The sequence below is a fragment of the Procambarus clarkii genome, chromosome 23, assembly GCF_040958095.1.
Source record: "Procambarus clarkii isolate CNS0578487 chromosome 23, FALCON_Pclarkii_2.0, whole genome shotgun sequence".
Taxonomy (NCBI): domain Eukaryota; kingdom Metazoa; phylum Arthropoda; class Malacostraca; order Decapoda; family Cambaridae; genus Procambarus; species Procambarus clarkii.
In genome coordinates, this window is record NC_091172.1 from 17,230,007 (window position 1) to 17,251,501 (window position 21,495).

A 21,495-nucleotide genomic window follows, 5' to 3' on the forward strand; every position below is an offset into this window, starting at 1 on the left:
TATTTGACCAATGCAATGATTCTAACACAGAAGAAGTTCTTTCTGACACCTCTAAGACGTCACGTGTCTCTCTAGAATCTTACATGTCGTTATCATGTCCTCCCTGTTCCATCGCTCTACAACAATGGAGAGATATAGTTTCCTTAATCCTTTCTCAAAGCTCAGGGATGAGGCTAGTAGCATATTTTTGGAACCATTCTTGATTTGTTTTGCTAACTATCCAATGGGGGGTTCCATGCCAGGGCTGCATACTCAAGAGTTATTCTCACTTACGTTGTACTGGGCCAGGAAGGCTCCTTATTTCCAAAATCCTGAAGGCTAACAACACATTGGCCTACTTGACGTAAGTCGCACACTTTATTCTGCTAAAGTGTGTTCCTGCTTTAGATTTGGGGCTGTGTTCTCTCTTAGGTCATTTATCTCCTCCGGTGCAAGAGTGTGTCCTCTCTTCATCCTTGGCTCCTGTGGGGTCCTCTCGCTCAAGCTCCGGTCGGCGTCTATGATCTTATATAATACTGGTTGTGCTTACGGAGGCGTGTGTGTGTGTGTGTGTGTGAGTGTGTGTGTGTGTGTGTGTGTGTGTGTGTGTGTGTGTGTGTGTGTGTGTGTGTGTGTGTGTGTGTGTGTGTGTGTGTGTGTGTGTGTGTGTGTGTGTGTGTGTGTGTGTGTGTGTGTGTGTGTGTGTGTGTGTGTGTGTGTGTGTGTGTGTGTGTGTGTGTGTGTGTGTTGTGTGTGTGTACTCATCTATTTGTACTCACCTATTTGTGCTTGCAGGATCGAGCATTGACTCTTGGATCCCGCCTTTCCAGCTATCGGTTGTTTACAGCAATGACTCCTGTCCCATTTCCCTATCATACCTAGTTTTAAAAGTATGAATAGTATTTGCTTCCACAATCTGTTCCCCAAGTGCATTCCATTTTTCCACTACTCTCACGCTAAAAGAAAACTTCCTAACATCTCTGTGACTCATCTGAGTTTCCAGTTTCCACCCATGTCCCCTCGTTCTGTTATTATTACGTGTGAACATTTCATCTATTTCCACTTTGTCAATTCCCCTGAGTATTTTATGTCCCTATCATATCTCCTCTCTCCCTTCTTTTCTCTAGTGTCGTAAGGTTCAGTCCCTTCAGCCGCTCTTCATATCCCATCCCTCGTAACTCTGAGACAAGCCTCGTCGCAAACCTCTGAACCTTCTCCAGTTTCTTTATGTGTTTCTTCAGGTGGGGGCTCCATGATGGCGCGGCATACTCTAAGACGGGTCTCACGTAGGCAATGTAAAGCGCCCTAAAAGCCTTCTCATTTAGGTTTCTGAATGAAGTTCTAATTTTCGCCAGTTTAGAGTACGCTGCTGTCGTTATCCTATTTATATGTGCCTCAGGAGTTAGATTAGGTGTCACATCCACTCCCAGGTCTCTTTCTCGAATCGTTACAGGTAGGCTGTTCCCCTTCATTGTGTACTGTCCCTTTGGTCTCCTGTCACCTGATCCCATTTCCATAACTTTACATTTACTGGTGTTAAACTCCAGTAGCCATTTCCCTGACCATCGCTGCAGCCTGTGTGTGTGTGTGTGTGTGTGCGTGTGTGTGTGTGTGTGTGTGTGTGTGTGTGTGTGTGTGTGTGTGTGTGTGTGTGTGTGTGTGTGTGTGTGTGTGTGTGTGTGTGTGTGTGTGTGTGTGTGTGTGTGTGTGTGTGTGTGTGTGTGTGTGTGTGTGTGTGTGTGTGTGTGTGTGTGTGTGTGTGAGTGTGTACTCACCTATTTGTGTCTGCAGGATTGAGCATTGACTCTTGGATCTCGTCTTTCCAGCCATCGGTTGTTTACAGCAATGACTCCTGTCCCATTTCCCTATCATACCTAGTTTTAAAATTATGAATAGAGTTTGCTTCCACAACCTGTTCCTTAAGTGCATTCCATTTTCCCACTACCCTCACACTAAATGAATACTTCCTAACATCTCTGTGACTCTGAGGTTTCCAGCTTCCACCCATGTCCCCTCGTTCTGTTACTATTACGTGTGAACATGTCATCTATTTCCACTTTGTCAATTCCCCTGAGTATTTTATACGTTCCTATCATATCCTCTCTCTCCCTTCTTTTTCTAGTGTTGTAAGAAGCGTGTGTGTGTGTGTGTGTAATTACCTAAGTGTAGTTACAGTATGAGAGCTACGCTCGTGGTGTCCCGTCTTCCCAGCACTCTTTGTCATATAGTGGAAACTACTGACGGTCTTGGCCTCCACCACCTTCTCACCTAACTTCTTCCAACCGTCTACCACTCTGTTTGCGAAAGTGAATTTTCTTATATTTCTTCGGCATCTGTGTTTAGCTAGTTTATATCTATGACCTCTTGTTGTTAAAGTTCCAGGTCTCAGAAAATCTTCCCTATCGATTTTATCAATTCCTGTTACTATTTTGTATGTAGTGATCATATCACCTCTTTTCTTCTGTCTTCCAATTTTTGGCATATTTAATGCCTCTAACCTCTCTTCGTAGCTCTTGTCCTTCAGTTCTGGGAGCTACTTAGTTGCATGTCTTTGCACCTTTTCCAGTTTGTTGATGTGCTTCTTAAGATATGGGCACCACACAACCGCTGCATATTCTAGCTTTGGCCTAACAAAAGTCGTGAACAATTTCTTTAGTATATCGCCATCCATGTATTTAAAAGCAATTCTGAAGTTAGAAAGTGTGGCATAGGCTCCTCGCACAATATACTTTGTGGTCCTCAGGTGATAGTTTTCTATCTAGAACCACCCCTAGATCTCTTTCTTTATCAAAATTCCTTAAAGATTTCTCACATAATATATAGGTTGTGTGGGGTCTATGTTCTCCTATTCCACATTCCATAACATGGCATTTATTAACATTAAATTCCATTTGCCAAGTGGTGCTCCATATACTTATTTTGTCCAGGTCATCTTGAAGGGCATGACAATCATCTAAGTTTCTTATCCTTCCTATTATCTTAGCATCATCAGCAAACATGTTCATATAATTCTGTATACCAACTGGTAGATCATTTATGTAGACAATAAACATCACTGGTGCAAGAACTGAACCCTGTGGTACTCCACTTGTAACATTTCTCCAGTCCGATACATTGCCTCTGATCACAGCTCTCATTTTTCTATCAGTCAGAAAATTTTTCATCCATGTTAGAAGCGTACCTGTCACCCCTCCAATATTTTCCAGTTTCCAGAACAACCTCTTATGTGGAACTCTGTCAAAAGCCTTTTTTAGGTCCAGATAGATGCAGTCAACCCAACCATCTCTTTCCTGTAATATCTCTGTTGCTCGATCATAGAAACTGAGTAAATTCGATACACAGGATCTTCCCGATCGAAAACCATACTGTCTGTCTGATATTATATCATTTCTCTCCAGGTGTTCTACCCATTTAGTTTTAATTATTTTTTCTAATATTTTAACTATTACACTTGTCAATGATATAGGTCTATAATAAAGGGGGTCGTCCCTGCTTCCACTTTTGTGATGTGTGTGTGTGTGTGTGTGTGTTCTAGAAATAGAAATAAAAGAAACAAACAAACATTAGGTTTGTTTACAAACCTAATGTTCTCCAGGTGTGCAACAAGTCTTAGCCTAATTATTATTTCAAGTATTTTGCAGGGGATGCTTGTCAGTGATACGGGTCTGTAGTTAAGTGCCTCCTCCCTATCTCCTTTCTTGAAAATCGGTACGACATTTGCCTTCTTCCAGCAACTGGGCAATTCTCCCAACATAAGCGACTCATTAAAGATCAGTCCAAGGAGACCAGTCTCCGTGGTGTAGTGGTAAGATACTCGCCTGGCGTTCCGCGAGCGCTTTGTCATGGGTTCGTATCCTGGCCGGGGAGGATTTACTGGGCACAAATCCTTAACCAAAGCCTCTGTTTAACTCAACAGTAAAATGTGTACTTGGTTGTAACAACGATTCTTCATGGGGGTCGTATTCCAGGGACCTGCCCGAAACGCCAGCGTACTAGTGGCTGTACAAGAATGTAACACCTCTTGTATATATCTAAAAAAAAAAAAAAAAGATCATTGCCAGAGCCACGCTGAGGGCCTGCGCTGCCTCTTTTAGTATCCACGGTGATACTTTGTCTGGTCCAACTGCTTTAGTTTCATCCAGTGTTGTCAACTGTTTCATTACCTCATCTGCTGTCCCCTCTATATCTGATATTCTTTCGTCTAGGGTTGTTGTTTAAGATTCGCTACTTGGAACAAAAAGTTCCAAGTAGCACGGGCTATGGTGAGCCCGAAGTGGACTTCGTCTAGGGTAATCTCTTCTAACAATGGGAGCTGCTCAGGCTCGGTTGTGAACTCTCCATGGAAACTTGCATTCAGTGCCTCGCAGATTTCCCTGTCACTTTCTGTATATGCCCCTTCTGTTTTCCTCAGTCTTGTCACGTGGTTATTTACCGACATCTTCCTTCTTATATGGCTGAGTAGCAATTTAGGTTGCTTTTTCGCTTTGATTGCAATATCATTCTCGTAATTTCTTTCCAATACTCGTCTTATGTTAATGTAATTGTTCTAGCTCTGTTACATCTAATCCTGTTGTCCTCTGTCCTTTGTCTTCTGTACTTCCTCCACTCCCTCCTGCTTCTCATTTTTGCTTCCTGACACTGTCTATTAAACCATGGGTCATTATATTCCCTCCTGTTTTTTCCTTTACTGTTGGAATAAATCTCTCTTCAGCCTCCTTGCATTTCCATATGACTTGGTTCATCATATCTTGCACTGTTTTCCTCTAAGTTCTTCCTCCCACTGCACTTCTCCCAGGTAGTCCCTTATCCTTCTGTAGTCCCCTTTTCTGTAATCAAGTCTCCTTTCCCGGACCTCTTGTCCTTTGGTCACAATCTTAAGCTCCATCATGTAGTCAAAGACTAGGACACAATGGTCACTGGCTCCTAGTGGTATTTCATGTTCCAAATTCTCGATATCTTCTACTTTCTGGGTGAAGATCTGGTCTAATAGGCTCGGCGAATCCCCTCCCCTTTCCCTTGTACCCTGTACACCAGTTGCATAGTGCTCCAGGCTGTATGGGTTCGACTCACTTCTGGGGTGTGAGTTTTCAGTTGCATATATACCTGGGGACCATTCAGGCTTGTTTGCATTTGTGTTCCTCACGGGTGTCCCAAAGAATGAGGTGATTTGATAAAATACTATGCCCAAGATTACCATCAGAGTGCCGGCGGGCTGATGGTAACCGAGGCTATGTGCCGGCGGGAACATAGCCTCGGTTACCATCAGCTTTTGTCCGGTCGTGATGGTCGAGTGGATTAGGTGCCCTGTACACCAGTTGCATAGTGCTCCTGGCATTATGGGTTCGAGTCACTTCTGGGGTGTGAGTTTTCAGTTATATATATATATATATATATATATATATATATATATATATATATATATATATATATATATATATATATATATATATATATATATATATATATATATATATATATATATATATCATTAACATGCATAACCTGTTTTGTCAATTAGAACCTACTGGAGTTTCCCAAGAAGATGTCAATCACTAAAAACATGAGGATAGGAAGAATGCAGGTTCTTAGACTGGCTGAAAGCCTTTGACATAGTACTCTAAAAGCGGTTCCTATACAAAGTTGACAAGTAAGCTGGAGTAACTGCAAGCGTGTTGAACTGGGTGAGATAATACCCACTGAACAAGACGCAGAGTAATATTGATAAAGGGGGAAGAGCGATATGTAAAACAAGTCACAGACGTGGTGCGGCAAGGGTCCGTACTAAGTTCCATTCAATTCATGATATATGCCAATGATTTAATGGGGAAAGAAGGGGATTACATTATGCCTCTAACATAAGAGTCGGAGGACGTTTGCAAGTGGTGCCATGACACTACAGGACTGGAATGACAAATGTATACTGGACATGAACCGAAACAAGTGAGATTGTTTGATGAACCCAACACCAGAGATGTTGTAAGGTGACAGGAAGTTTTGCCGACTGCTATGTGTCGGCAAACTCAAGGGGATACGAGGGAAGATCAAAAGATATGAAAAAAACTGCATAGGAAGATTCTGTCCGAAACGTTATGCGTGTTAGTGACTTTGTAAGAATGTAAAAACACCAATGTTATGTACTTTAACAAACCCAATGTACCCAATTCTATATAAAATAATAAAAAGAACACAAAGGAAGATCAAAGGATGTGAGTGAAGGTTATCGTGAGGTTATCTTGAGATGATTTCGGGGCTTTTTAGTGTCCCCGCGGCCCGGTCCTCGACCAGGCCTCCACCCCCAGGAAGCAGCCCGTGACAGCTGACTAACCCCCAGGTACCTATTTTACTGCTAGGTAACAGGGGCATAGGGTGAAAGAAACTCTGCCCATTGTTTCTCGCCGGCGCCCGGGATCGAACCCGGGACCACAGGATCACAAGTTCAGTGTGCTGTCAGCTCGGCCGACCGGCTCCCTGAGTCAAGAGCCAAAGAATGAGTCAAAGAGTGATAAGAGTCAAAGAATATGAATGAAGATTTAACTTGACGCACACGAGAATCTGGCGAAATTCGAACAGTTTTCAATAATCTAATCAATACAACCTTTTAGGGTATTATAATCTACCTATCAAAGGTAAGTCTCATATGTATGATAAAGGAGACACGATCACAATATCAAAGAGTCTTACAGGTATTGACAAGACACACACACACACACACACACACACACGCACACACACACACACACACACACACACACACACACACACACACACACACACACACACACACCTCCTATTTAGTTAGGGGCCTCGTAGCCTGGTGGATAGCGCGCAGGACTCGTAATTCTGTGGCGCGGGTTCGATTCCCGCACGAGGCAGAAACAAATGGGCAAAGTTTCTTTCACCCTAAGTGCCCCTGTTACCTAGCAGTAAATAGGTACCTGGGAGTTAGTCAGCTGTCACGGGCTGCTTCCTGGGGTGTGTGTGTGTGTGTGTGGTGTGGAAAAAAAAAAAAAAAAAAGTAGTTAGTAAGTTAGTAGTTAGTAAACAGTTGATTGACAGTTGAGAGGCGGGCCGAAAGAGCAAAGCTCAACCCCCGCAAAAACACAACTAGTAAACACACACACACACACACACACACACACACACACACACACACACACACACACACACACACACACACACACACACACACACACACACACACACACACATGATGTGATGTGGTGGAGGCTGACTCCATACACAGTTTCAAGTGTAGATATGATAGAGCCCAATAGGCTCAGGAACCTGTACACCTGTTGATTGACAGTTGAGAGGCGGGACCAAAGAGCCAGAGCTCAACCCCCGCAAGCACAACCAGGTGAGTACAACTAGGTGAGTACACCTAAATGTTCAGCATGGGAAAGGTAATAACTGGATGCTTGTTTTATTGTTGGAAAATTAGCAAGGTAAGTGTCATTAATAGTTAATGATGTAATTCATGCTAAACACACACACACACACCCCTCACGTCCCTGGAAAATAGAAGAGTAAGGGGAGACATGATAACCACTTACAAAATTTTCAGAGGAACTGACAGGGTGGACAGAGACAAACTCTTTAGCACAGGCGGAACACGAACAGGTGGAAACTTAGTACCCAAATGATCCAGAGGGACGTTATTATGAATTTTTTCAGTGTCAGAGTAGTTAACAAATGGAATGTATTAGGCAGTGATGTGGTGGAGGCTGACTCCATACACAGTTTCAAATGTAGATATGATAGAGCCCAGTAGGCTCAGGAATCTGTACACCAGTTGATTGACAGTTGAGAGGCGGGACCAAAGAGAAAAGCGCAACCCCCGCAAGCACAAATAGGTGAGTACACATACACACACACACACACACACACACACACACACACACGCAGTCGTTCTCCTGTGCACACTTCCTCTCCCACCCATTTAGTAAATATCCGCTTAATGTGTCCGTATCTGTTAGTTCTACACTCGCTTGTTCTCTTCTCTGTTTATTCGGCTAACATTTTAGAATGACCTAATGTCAAAATGACAATGTACGCGTGAGCCTATAATGATCTTCCCTGATCACAGACCTCACAACCCCCAAAAAGGTAGCTTGATTGGTTAATTCTGACCAAATGCGTGTGATTTCTGGTGGAGTTGAGAGTACGGGGTGATTAGATATTCGTTTAAATATCAGTAACGAGTTATGAATCCCGTGAGAAATTTAGTTACAAAACAATAAATGATTGAAAGATGAAATTATATAATGGTCCGAGTTCCCCATAAACCCACACTTTTATTCATGCTTTTGTTGCATAAAAGTGTTAGTTATTCAAAATAGTAAGAATGTTTGTATTCTCCTTTGATAATACTAATCCGGTTAACTTGAGTATTAAACACGGTGCTCCTACGAGAGATGCCGAGCCTCGTGGGTTAACAAAGGCAGCTTAGCATGGCAGTATACTGGCTCTGCTGGACAGTGTAATACAGGATAAACACGTAGGTGGCGCTGCCAAACAGTACTCCCGTTCAGTATCTCGGTGATTGGTTGGAATGTTGAAGGAAACATGTTTGTGGACCCTCCCATCAGTAAGGCTGGAACACTTAACAATTATATAGGGCGAGGGGTATTTGAGAGAAAGAGAGAGAGAGAGAGAGAGAGAGAGAGAGAGAGAGAGAGAGAGAGAGAGAGAGAGAGAGAGAGAGAGAGAGAGAGAGAGAGAGAGAGAGAGAGAGAGAGAGCGAGAGAGAGAGAGAGAGAGAGAGAGAGAGAGAGAGAGAGAGAGAGAGAGAGAGAGAGAGAGAGAGAGAGAGAGAGAGAGAGAGAGAGAGAGAGAGAGAGAGAGAGGGAGAGAGAGAGAGAGAGAGAGAGAGAGAGAGAGAGAGAGAGAGAGAGAGAGAGAGAGAGAGAGAGAGAGAGAGAGAGAGAGAGAGAGAGAGAGAGAGAGAGAGAGAGAGAGAGAGAGAGAGAGAGAGAGAGAGAGAGAGTTCTAGCAATTCAGTAAACAAACAAGCAGGAAATGAACAATGCCTAGTGGTCAGTTTTTTATTATTATTATTTAACAAATGTTTATTTTCTGTCCCAGTTATTTTCCTGTTCATGGTGTGTTGCCAGCTTGTATTTGTTTACACTGTAGTGTTTATGTTTCAGTGTTTATGTTATAGCGAGCCGGTCGGCCGAGCGGACAACACGCGGGACTTGTGATCCTGTGGTCCTGGGTTCGATCCCAGGCGTCGGCGAGAAACAATGGGCAAAGTTTCTTTCACCCTATGCCCCTGTTACCTAGCAGTAAAACAGGTACCTGGGTGTTAGTCAGCTGTCACGGGCTGCTTCCTGGGGGTGGAGGCCTGGTCGAGGACCGGGCCGCGGGGACACTAAAAGCCCCGAAATCATCTCAAGATAACCTCAAGATAAGATGTTACAGTGTTTCCTTACAGCTCCTATTCTTCGACTGCTTCTCGTTGTTTCGTTTACCTCAGTTCCCACTTTATTTGCTTCCTTATTGAAATTTCCTTTATTGGATATTCTTTGCAACTTGTTTCAAGTTCCATTAAGTTGACTGTTTCCAGCCCACTTCCAGTTACAATAAGTTCTCTATTTCCTGCTCCGATAAGTTGTTTTCTTCCAACGTGTTTCCAGTTTCAGTAAGTTGCCATCTTACAGCTTGTTTCCAGTCCCAGTAAGTTGCCATCTTACAGCCTGTTTCCAGTTTCAGTAAGTTGCCATCTTACAGCTTGTTTCCAGTTTCAGTAAGTTGCCATCTTACAGCTTGTTTCCAGTTTCAGTAAGTTGCCATCTTACAGCCTGTTTCCAGTTTCAGTAAGTTGCCATCTTACAGCTTGTTTCCAGTTTCAGTAAGTTGCCATCTTACAGCTTGTTTCCAGTTTCAGTAAGTTGCCATCTTACAGCTTGTTTCCAGTTTCAGTAAGTTGCCATCTTACAGCTTGTTTCCAGTCCCAGTAAGTTGCCATCTTACAGCTTGTTTCCAGTTTCAGTAAGTTGCCATCTTACAGCTTGTTTCCAGTTTCAGTAAGTTGCCATCTTACAGCTTATTTCCAGACCCAGTAAGTTGCCATCTTACAGTCTGTTTCCAGTTTCAGTAAGTTGCCATCTTACAGCTTGTTTCCAGTCCCAGTAAGTTGCCATCTTACAGTCTGTTTCCAGTTTCAGTAAGTTGCCATCTTACAGTCTGTTTCCAGTTTCAGTAAGTTGCCATCTTACAGCTTGTTTCCAGTCCCAGTAAGTTGCCATCTTACAGCTTGTTTCCAGTTTCAGTAAGTTGCCATCTTACAGCTTGTTTCCAGTTTCAGTAAGTTGCCATCTTACAGCTTATTTCCAGACCCAGTAAGTTGCCATCTTACAGTCTGTTTCCAGTTTCAGTAAGTTGCCATCTTACAGCTTGTTTCCAGTCCCAGTAAGTTGCCATCTTACAGTCTGTTTCCAGTTTCAGTAAGTTGCCATCTTACAGATTGTTTCCAGTCCCAGTAAGTTGCCATCTTACAGCTTGTTTCCAGTCCCAGTAAGTTGCCATCTTACAGTCTGTTTCCAGTTTCAGTAAGTTGCCATCTTACAGATTGTTTCCAGTCCCAGTAAGTTGCCATCTTACAGCTTGTTTCCAGTCCCAGTAAGTTGCCATCTTACAGTCTGTTTCCAGTTTCAGTAAGTTGCCATCTTACAGATTGTTTCCAGTCCCAGTAAGTTGCCATCTTACAGCTTGTTTCCAGACCCAGTAAGTTGCCATCTTACAGTCTGTTTCCAGTTTCAGTAAGTTGCCATCTTACAGATTGTTTCCAGTCCCAGTAAGTTGCCATCTTACAGCTTGTTTCCAGTCCCAGTAAGTTGCCATCTTACAGTCTGTTTCCAGTTTCAGTAAGTTGCCATCTTACAGATTGTTTCCAGTCCCAGTAAGTTGCCATCTTACAGCTTGTTTCCAGTCCCAGTAAGTTGCCATCTTACAGTCTGTTTCCAGTTTCAGTAAGTTGCCATCTTACAGATTGTTTCCAGTCCCAGTAAGTTGCCATCTTACAGCTTGTTTCCAGTTTCAGTAAGTTGCCATCTTACAGCTTGTTTCCGGTTCCAGTAAGTTGCCAGCATACAGCTTGTTTCAAGTACAAAAAGTTATCTTCTTCCAGTTTCTTTCCAATGTCAATAAGTTGTCTGCTTCCAGCGCGTTTCCAGTTTGATCAAGAGGCATCGTTGACCCAGTTCTGTTCAGTGGTGTTTGTATGTGTCTCTCGCAGCCCCTGATTTGTTGTCTGATTAGTGTGTTCTAATTTGTGATTTGTGAGTGTCCTAATCTCTGTGCGGTTATTAACAGTAATCATTTTCTATATTTTCTTGACTCTTTCTGACTGGTTCTGATTACGTGCTCCTGTGGACATGATGCATCCATCCCTGCCTGCCTGCCTGCCTCCCTGCCTCCCTGCCTGCCTGCCTCCCTGCCTGCCTGCCTGCCTGCATGCCTGCCTGCCTGTCTGCCTGCCTGCCTGCCTGCCTGCCTGCCTGCGTCCCTGCCTGCTACCCTGCCTGCCGGCATGCCTTTCTGCCTGCCGAGACAATCGCAGTTTCCAATGGACTGCTTCTGTAGTGGACCGCTTCTGTAGTGGAACGGTTCTGTAGTGGACCGCTTCTGTAGGGGACCGCTTCTGTAGTGGACCGCTTCTGTAGTGGACCGCTTCTGTAGTGGACCGCTTCTGGAGTGGACCGGTTCTGTAGTGGACTGCTTCTGCAGTGGACCGCTTCTGTAGTGGACCGGTTCTGTAGTGGACCGGTTCTGTAGTGGACCGGTTCTGTAGTGGACCGGTTCTGTAGTGGACCGCTTCTGTAGTGGACCGGTTCTGTAGTGGACCGGTTCTGTAGTGGACTGCTTCTGCAGTGGACCGCTTCTGTAGTGGACCGGTTCTGTAGTGGACTGCTTCTGCAGTGGACTGCTTCTATAGTGGACCGCTTCTGTAGTGGACCGCTTCTGTAGTGAACCGTTTCTGTAGTGGACCGCTTCTGTAGTGGACTGCTTCTGTAGTGGACCGCTTCTATAGTGGACTGCTTCTGTAGTGGACCGCTTCTGTAGTGGACCGCTTCTGTAGTGGACCGCTTCTGTAGTGGACCGCTTCTGTAGTGGACTGCTTCTATAGTGGACCGCTTGTATAGTGGAACGCTTCTGTAGTGGACCGCTTCTGTAGTGAACTGCTTCTATAGTGGACCGCTTCTGTAATGAACTGCTTCTATAGTGGACCGCTTCTGTAGTGGACCGGTTCTGTAGTGGACTGCTTCTGTAGTGGACCGCTTCTGTAGGGGACCGCTTCTGTAGGGAACTGCTTCTATAGTGGATCGCTTCTATAGTGGACCACTTCTGTAGTGGACCACTTCTGTAGTGGACTGGTTCTGTAGTGAACCGCTTCTGTAGTGGACCGCTTCTGTAGTGGACCACTTCTGTAGTGGACTGGTTCTGTAGTGAACCGCTTCTGTAGTGGACCGCTTCTGTAGTGGACTGCTTCTATAGTGGATCGCTTCTATAGTGGACCACTTCTGTAGTGGACCACTACTGTAGTGGATTGGTTCTGTAGTGGACAGTTTCTGTAGTGGACCGCTTCTGTAGTGGACTGCTTCTGTAGTGGACCGCTTCTGTAGTGGACAGCTTCTGTAGTGGACCGCATCTGTAGTGGACCGATTCTGCAGTGGACTGTTTCTGTAGTGGACCGCTTCTGTAGTGGACCGCTTCTGTAGTGGACCACTTCTGTAGTGGACCGCTTCTGTAGTGGACCGCTTCTGTAGTGGACTTCTTGTGTAGTGAACTGCTTCTGTAGTGGACCGCTTCTGTAGTTGACCACTTCTGTAGTGGACCGCTTCTGTAGTGGACCGCTTCTGTAGTGGACAACTTCTGTAGTGGACTGCTTCTATAGTGGACTGCTTGTGTAGTGGACCACTTCTGTAATGTGCCGCTTGTGTAGTGGACCGCTTCTGTAGTGGACCGCTTCTATAGTGGACCGCTGCCGTAGTGGATTGCTTCTGTAGTGGACTGATTCTGTAGTGGACCGCTTCTGTAGGGGACCGCTTCTTTAATGGACCATTTCTGTAGTGGACCGCTTCTATAGTGGACTGCTTGTATAGTGGACCACTTCTGTAATGGACCGCTTCTATAGTGGACCGCTGCCGTAGTGGATTGCTTCTGTAATGGGCCGCTTCTGTAGTGGACCGCTTTTGTAGTGGATCACTTCTGTAGTGGACCGCTTCTGTAGTGGACCGCTTCTGTAGTGGACCATTTCTGTAGTGGACCGCTTCTATAGTGGATTGCTTGTATAGTGGACCACATCTGTAATGGACCGCTTGTGTAGTGGACTGCTTCTGTAGTGGACCGCATCTGTAGTGGACTTCTTCTTAGTTGACCGCATCTGCAGTGGACCGCTTCTGTAGTGGACCGCTTCTGTAGTGGACCGCTTCTATAGTGGACCGCTTTAGTGGACCGCATCTTTAGTAGACCGCTTCTGTAGTGGACCGCATCTGTAGTGGACCGCTTCTATAGTGGACCGCTTCTGTAGTGGACTGCTTCTTTAGAGGACCGCATCTGTAGTGGACTTCTTCTGTAGTGGACCGCATCTGTAGTGGACCACTTCTGTACTGGACCGCTTCTTTAGTGAACCGCATGTGTAGTGGACCGCTTCTGTAGTGGACTGCTTTTGTAGTGGACCGCTTCTTTAATGGACCGCTTCTGTAGTGGACCGTCTCTATAGTGGACCGCTTCTTTAGTGGACCGCTTCTTTAGTGGACCGCATCTGTAGTGCACCGCTTCTGTAGTGGACCGCTACTGTAGTGGGCTGCTTCTGTAGTATACCGCTTCTTTAGTGGACCGCTTCTGTAGTGGACTGTTTCTGAAGTGGACCGCTTCTTTAGTGGACCGCATCTGTAGTGAACCGCTTCTGTAGTGGACCGCTTCTGTAGTGGACTGCTTCTATAGTGGACTGGTTCTGTAGTGAACCGCTTCTTTAGTGGACCGCATCTGTAGTGAACCGCTTCTGTAGTGGACCGCTTCTGTAGTGGACTGCTTCTTTAGTGGACTGGTTCTGTAGTGAACTGGTTCTGTAGTGGACCGCTTCTGTAGTGGACTGCTTCTGTAGTGGACTGCTTCTGTAGTGAACCGCTTCTGTAGTGGACCGCTTCTTTAATGAACCGCTTCTGTAGTGGACCGCTTTTGTAGTGGACTGCTTCTTTAGTGGACCGCTTCTGTAGTGGACCACTCCTGTAGTGGACCGCTTCTGTAGTGGACCACTTCTGTAGTGGACCGCTTCTGTAGTGGACCACTTCTGTAGTGGACCACTTCCGTAGTGGACCGCTTCTGTAGTAGACCGCTTCTGTAGTGGATCCCTTCTGTAGTGGACCGCTTCTGTAGTGGACCGCTTCTGTAGTGCACCGCTTCTGTAGTGGACCACTTCTAATTGACTGTAAAGACTCTTAACAACCATAGATCTCAACTACAAACATTACCGCCACCCGCGCTGCCAACACCATTACCCACCACCACCACCATCACCACAACAAACACCACCACGCAGCACCAGCAGCACCTGGGCTAGGAGGAGTGCCGCCGGTGGCAGGATAGGCAGTGGGCTGGCAGGAGCAGGCAGGACAGGCTGGCTGGCTAGCGGCGGCAGCGGCGGCGACTCGGGCAGAGGTGATGGCCTGAGGTTGGAATCCCGCGCGCTCAGTGTTCTTCGGGACTGAGTGGTGAGAGGGCGTGTGTGTGCGCCTCTCCGCCCCACGCCCTGCACTAGGCGGTTTTGAGATTCGCTTTCCAAACGAGAGAAAGGAAGGGAAGATAAATTTTTATTTTTCCGCCAGCATGTTTTCTTAGTCATTTTTCCGGAACTGTTCTGGAAACGGTGTGAGATCTTGTGTGTGGAAATACGTGTCTGGAGATGGTAGTGTTTAGCTTCGTGGTTGGCACCGCCAACACCACCACCGCCCTCAAATGTAACCTAAGGTGCAAAAGTTGGTAGATCGTGTGTGTGTGTTTACATGGGGGTGGAGGCTCTAACTGCATGTTTGCCCTGTTGGATTACCCGGTATTCGAACCCCCGGACATGTAGTTGTTGACGCTATGATCCCAACGCTACTTCGTCAACCATTGCAAGACGACCGTTAATACCATCAAGGTAAGCTCACCTTTATTTTAAAAATATTAATGCATATACTATAATAAGTTGTGAGTTATCATTCGTGCTTGTAATGCCTGCACTGCATGAATCCTTCCCTCGCATGCTGCGTCCTTCACTGCGTAATTGTGTACGCAAATTTGCTCAGCATGATATCACAACACATATCACACAATTACTTTTGTTTTCTCATCCAAATTTCATTAATTACCTTTGGACTGGATATCTTATTCAACGAATCTGAAGCGTTAAAATAGACACGAGTCACTTAACGACATAAACTATACGCCTCCAGACCAATCACCGTCCAGTTAATCAACGCATTAAGCGTAGCAGTTCGCTAACCAAATCCAGACAGTAGAATAAGCTTTAAAAAAAAAGTAGATATAAGGCTTTTGTGCCGAGCGATTTTTTTTTGCGAGGAGTGTAATCTTGGTAATATCGAGCTAATATCTAAAACTGCCTCGAAGGACTTTGCACCACTCAGACAAATTGAATTAGAAGCACAGTAGTCCAGTAGTTTAGTTAAGCTTGTGGGGGAGGGGGGGAGGGAGCGGGAAGTGCCTCAACACTTAGTACATGATAGCAAGGGAGAGAGAGAGAGAGAGAGAGAGAGAGAGAGAGAGAGAGAGAGAGAGAGAGAGAGAGAGAGAGAGAGAGAGAGAGAGAGTGAGAGAGAGAGAGGAGAGAGGACCAGAAGAGAGTAGAGAAGAGCGTACGAGGTGTGAGGATAATGGGAAATTACAATGTAGGGAGGAAGCGAGGAGGTATAAAAATGAAGACATAGGAGGAATAATTGACGTAGATAGAGGAACTAAGGAAAATGAAGAGGAACGTGAAAGTTGGAGAATGAAGGAGGTGGTGAAAGAAGTGAAAAAGCGGTAAACGAAAAGAAGGTGAGGAAGGCAAAAAAGCAACTAAGGAGGACACAATAAAATATTGGCTGGAGAAATAGGAGATAAGACAAAGATCAAGAGAGACTGAAAAAGGGATAAGTGAAGGGGATGTAAAAATAGAGACTAGACGAAGGAGGTGATAACGAAACGGTAGTGGATAACTATGAGGTGGTCTTGACTTTAGAGGAATAAGGAAGAGGTGGAGTTTATTGGTGGAACCTGAAGTTCACTGGTGGAGGAACATGAAGTTCACTGGTGTAGTACTGGTGGAGGAACATGAAGTTCACTGGTGTAGTACTGGTGGAGGAACATGAAGTTCACTGGTGTAGTACTGGTGGAGGAACATGAAGTTCACTGGTGTAGTACTGGTGGAGGAACATGAAGTTCACTGGTGTAGTACTGGTGGAGGAACATGAAGTTCACTGGTGTAGTACTGGTGGAGGAACATGAAGTTCACTGAGAAACACCGTAAAGGTCGTCTTGACTGAGAATGCCTTGCTGGAGCAACATTGAGTGGTTCGCTAAGAAGCGGAAATATTTACTGAAGGAACAAGAGGACCTTCGTTGGGAAGATGATAAAAGGTCAAAAAAAGCAAGAGAGAAAAGAGAGGTGGAATTCATGTCATAATCACAGAAAAGCTTCAGCTACTTATCAGTATAATTTTTTTTTCTGAGGTAGCTTTAGGAAAGCGTCTTCGTAAAAATTGTCTGAAACTATAACTGGCCACAAAGTGTGAAAGTTAAGCAAGCCCTTTACCTTGAGGAGATACGAAAGTTTTGGGCAGTGGAGAGAACGAACGTTCTGACGTATTTAGGAAGAGAATTTTATCGTACACACACACATCTCTGTAGTTCTGTCTCTCATCTCTGTATTACAGCACCTGTGGCTCACGTCTATGTAGGACGCTTGACACATCCCTGCTGGACTGTTATACACACATCTCACTAGGATAGCAACTGTGTCTCACATCTCTGTCGGACTGACACATTCCTGTAGAGAGTAACGGTGACACATGCATCTCTGTAAAATAACAACTTTGACACATATCTGTAAGAGAACAACGTTGACACGCACACATCTCTATAGAACAGGAACTGCGACACAGATCTCTGTAGAATGTAAGCGGGGAAGGGGAGGAGAAGCTATGAATTGCCGTATATTTATAATGTGTTCTCAGCTGTGGTCTTAGACCAGGCCTGGGATGTGTAGAGTTATAGACATGATTGGTTCTATCAGATATTATAGTGCCAAAATTGTTATAGGTTCGAGTAAGATCTAGAGGACTAGAGTTTTTATGGATTTAAGACTTACTTAAATCTGCGATAATCACACCAATATTAGAAACATTTACAGTATATAAAATCTAGTAACACCTTACAAGTGGTTTAGAGAGGTTGAGAGGGAGAGGTCGCCTGAGTAGCCTCTACAGAGATTGAGAGGGAGAGTGACCTCAGCAGCCTCTACAGAGATTGAGAGGGAGAGTGACCTCAGCAGCCTCTACAGAGATTGAGAGGGATGATACCTCGAGCAAACCTCTATTGGGGGAAGAGGTGGGGATGGGGGGGGGGGGAGAGTAACCTGTGCCTCTTGTATAGGGGTTGAGCAAGAGGTTGCCCTGAGCAACCTCTACAGGGGTTGGGAGCCAGGGTGACATAAGTCCCTAAGGCAATCCGATCCTCCGCCAAGATCTCATATCGTCACTGAAAAAGCATTACTGTGCAAGCAATCAATTCCCGTTATGAGTTTACCTAATGACTCTTGATTGCATTTTCTCTCTGCTGAACACACTACTTATTTACTGATTTACTACTTATTTACACTACTTATTTACTGAACCAATGTTATTGGGGAAATCTATTCTTGAATATCATGGCGACATTAATGAAAATAATCATTATAATTATTTGAATTATAATAAAATAGTAAAATAGATTAATATTCTTATTATTAAGTCGGAACAATTTTCAAAGGAGAGATATTAGATATAAATGGATGTTTGTTGAGAATCAGAAGGTGGAAATGATTATAGCGGAGAGAGAGAGAGAGAGAGAGAGAGAGAGAGAGAGAGAGAGAGAGAGAGAGAGAGAGAGAGAGAGAGGGAGATTGTGTTATAGAAATAATATCTTTGAGTTCAAGTGTTCTCTTAACTCGTACATCGAGTTATTCATCATCGCACGAACACCATGCTTCTTGAAGATCACATTATGAACATTTTGAAGTATCCCCTCGACTTTGAAGAACATGTATGGGGGAGACATCATGGCTCTCGAAGAACATACCGGAATATCACCGTGCTTAGAGAAGAACTTACGGAGGAAGCATCCTGTCTTCTGAAGAACATGTGAAGAAGGATCTATGCTGCCTGAAGAACATACAGGGAAGGAACTATGCTGCCTGAAGAACATACAGGGAAGGAACTATGCTGTCTGAAGAACATACGGGGAAGGAACTGTGCTTCCTGAAGAACATACGGGGAAGGAACTGTGCTTCCTGAAGAACATACGGGGAAGGAACTATGCTGCCTGAAGAACATACGGGGAAGAAACTATGCTGCCTGAAGAGCATACGGGGAAGAAACTATGCTGCCTGTAGAACATACGGGGAAGGAACTATGCTGCCTGAAGAACATACGGGGAAGAAACTGTGCTGCCTTAAGAACATACGGGGAAGAAACTATGCTTTCTGAAGAACAACTTTGCACTAACCTGGACTAGGCCTACACATAGCATTATCCCGACACGGGTGACTAACCCTCCTTTCAGGATGCCTGATCAGAGACCGGGCCGCGGGGACATTGGTTCCCGGAACCACCAGCAGGTAGGCGAGAGGTATATAGGCCCTAATCATATGGGCTCACCAGGTGTTTATCTGACATGGCGTAAATTTGAAGCTGGTATCATTTCTCTACCATCTCATCCTCCATATTCTCTCATAAGGTATACTGGGAATATATCTTAAGTTGGGGATGATCTCGGACCTCTCCAGCAGGGATATCCCAGCATATCCCAACCTGGGATATGATCGCCAGTAGCACATTCCTTTAAGAAAAATGAAAATATAAATTTAAATAGTTCCCGGGCAAGACCGAACTGAATTATTGTGAAAAATTTTGCAGTATTTTTCCACGGACGGACAGTAACCAACGCACAATCGCTCGAGTCACGAACGACATCGGACGAAGGAGAGTAACCAACGGTCGTTCATTTGACGGCCGAAACACGCGAGTCTGGCTCTGCGCAACGCCAGCGGAGGGTGGAACTAACCGACCCAATCTTTCTTCCGTTGAAATCGCTGCCGCCTCCGCCAGTTCAAAACGTCGCCAGTTCACCGCCCCGTGGCAATAGATCTGTCACCGAAGGGTGTTTAGGGCTGAGCTCTTGGCAGGGGAACCCGGGACCTTGCGGAGGAAAGTCAACTGGGGGACTCGCCATGTTCAGTTGACATTTGTGACGTCATCAGTTGCGTTCTTCTAGTGGATCCAGCTTCCGGATCGACTCGCAAGATCCACTGGCGATTCGTGCTAGCTTGCTATACTGGAGAGTAGAGCAGATTTTAATGCACTCTGCGACAACAAATTGAGGGCGCTAATTCTGAGGTGATCAGGGCACACAAATCCGCTTGGTCCGGTCTCTTGGTGGCCAGGTTTGAATAATATTGGTTAATGCGCAGCTCATTCTCTTGATTTGTCACTCCTTAAAAAATCCAATCTTTTAGCCTAAGCAGAAACGTATGAACCCAACTGCCAAGTCCGGTGCTTAGAAGACGTGAATATTTGTGAGCTGTTACTTTTCTTAATAGGCTGCGTTTGTAATATTAATTAAGATACCATAAAAAACGATCTTTTAGTTGAGTGGACGGGTTGCAATACTGGTAGTGATTTGTTTGTTTCTGATGGTAAGTAATTTGGCAACTGGATTTATACGTTGACATGAGTTTGGAATTCTACAATATATTTTAATATTTAAGCCTGTATCATTTCTGAAAATATCATTCAAAAGTGCGTTTAGTCTGTAATTCTTCATAAATTTCGAATCTGGCATCTACAAACCAACGGATGTAAATAATTATTCGAACCGTTGGATGTAATTCTCTAATAAGTATAATAATTATTGAATTCAATAACATCCAATTCAATTTCTTGCTTTATTATGCACCCAATACCCATCCCTTGGGCGGTGGTGGAAAGGATTACAGAGGTAACTAATGGGTTCGGGAACTGAACCCCATAGTTCATTTAGCTAAGCAAGTGAAGCAAGTGAAAATCTTTTTCACTTGCCTCTTTATATATATATATATATATATATATATATATATATATATATATATATATATATATATATATATATATATATATATATATATATATATATATATATGTATATGTCGTACCTAGTAGCCAGAACGCACTTCTCAGCCTACTATGCAAGGCCCGATTTGCCTAATAAGCCAAGTTTTCATGAATTAATTGTTTTTCGACTACGTAACCTACCTAACCTAACCTAACCTAACTTTTTCGGCTACCTAACCTAACCTAACCTATAGAGATAGGTTAGGTTAGGTTAGGTAGGGTTGGTTAGGTTCGGTCATATATCTTCGTTAATTTTAACTCCAATAAAAATTTTTTACCTCATACATAATGAAATTGGTAGCTTTATCATTTCATAAGAAAAAAATTAGAGAAAATATATTAATTCAGGAAAACTTGGCTTATTAGGCAAATCGGGCCTTGCATAGTAGGCCGAATACGACGTTCTGGCTACTAGGTACGACATATATATATATATATATATATATATATATATATATATATATATATATATATATATATATATATATATATATATATTAATACATAGTATCGATAACTTTTTTTTTCACAAGTGATTCAACAAGAGGCTCACAACAGTCATTATATAGGGCACTTTACATCTACCGTGAGTCGCACAGTTACTAGTCTTGCTCCACACCCACCCAACTGGGCGGCAGCTTTACAGTCATGTGCATGCATTACCTACAATAAGCAAATTTTGGATACTTCGCTAAGATTCCTGTCAGTACATCATTATGAATGAAGTACTTACACATTTCTTGGATACCACTGATAGTGTTATCTCTGAATGCCGCGATTTTTCCACATTTCAGTATTTAATGACGTAAAGTATGCGAATAGTTCTGATAACTGAGTTTACATTTAGTCAGATCTACATCAGCAGATGTTACAAACTCCCATCCAAGAGAGACAGTAATTATCAGCAGAAAATCAATATCATGGGGACACAAATAAATTTCATGCCATTGTTAACAATCTCCACGACGTTAAAATTCAATTAACAAGCGGAATTTTTTTTCCATCAAACCGTTATAGAGAATTCAAATTCCGCGAAAATGCTTATCAAATTTTAAACACATTTTCCCCGCGAACAGAAACATTTGTTTCACGGGCGAGCATAATTTACATTACGGCAGGAATAAAT

At 44.0% G+C, this 21,495-nt stretch overlaps 1 protein-coding gene across 1 annotated transcript in view; it reads left to right on the forward strand.

Moving 5' to 3' along the window:
* The first annotated feature begins 14,597 nt into the window (after positions 1-14,597).
* The window catches only part of LOC138367869 (uncharacterized), a 501,322-nt gene continuing 494,424 nt past the window's right edge, over positions 14,598-21,495 (forward strand). Inside the window, 1 exon segment of the mRNA XM_069329916.1 lies at positions 14,598-15,124. The gene's annotated coding sequence lies outside the window, so the exon portion shown is untranslated.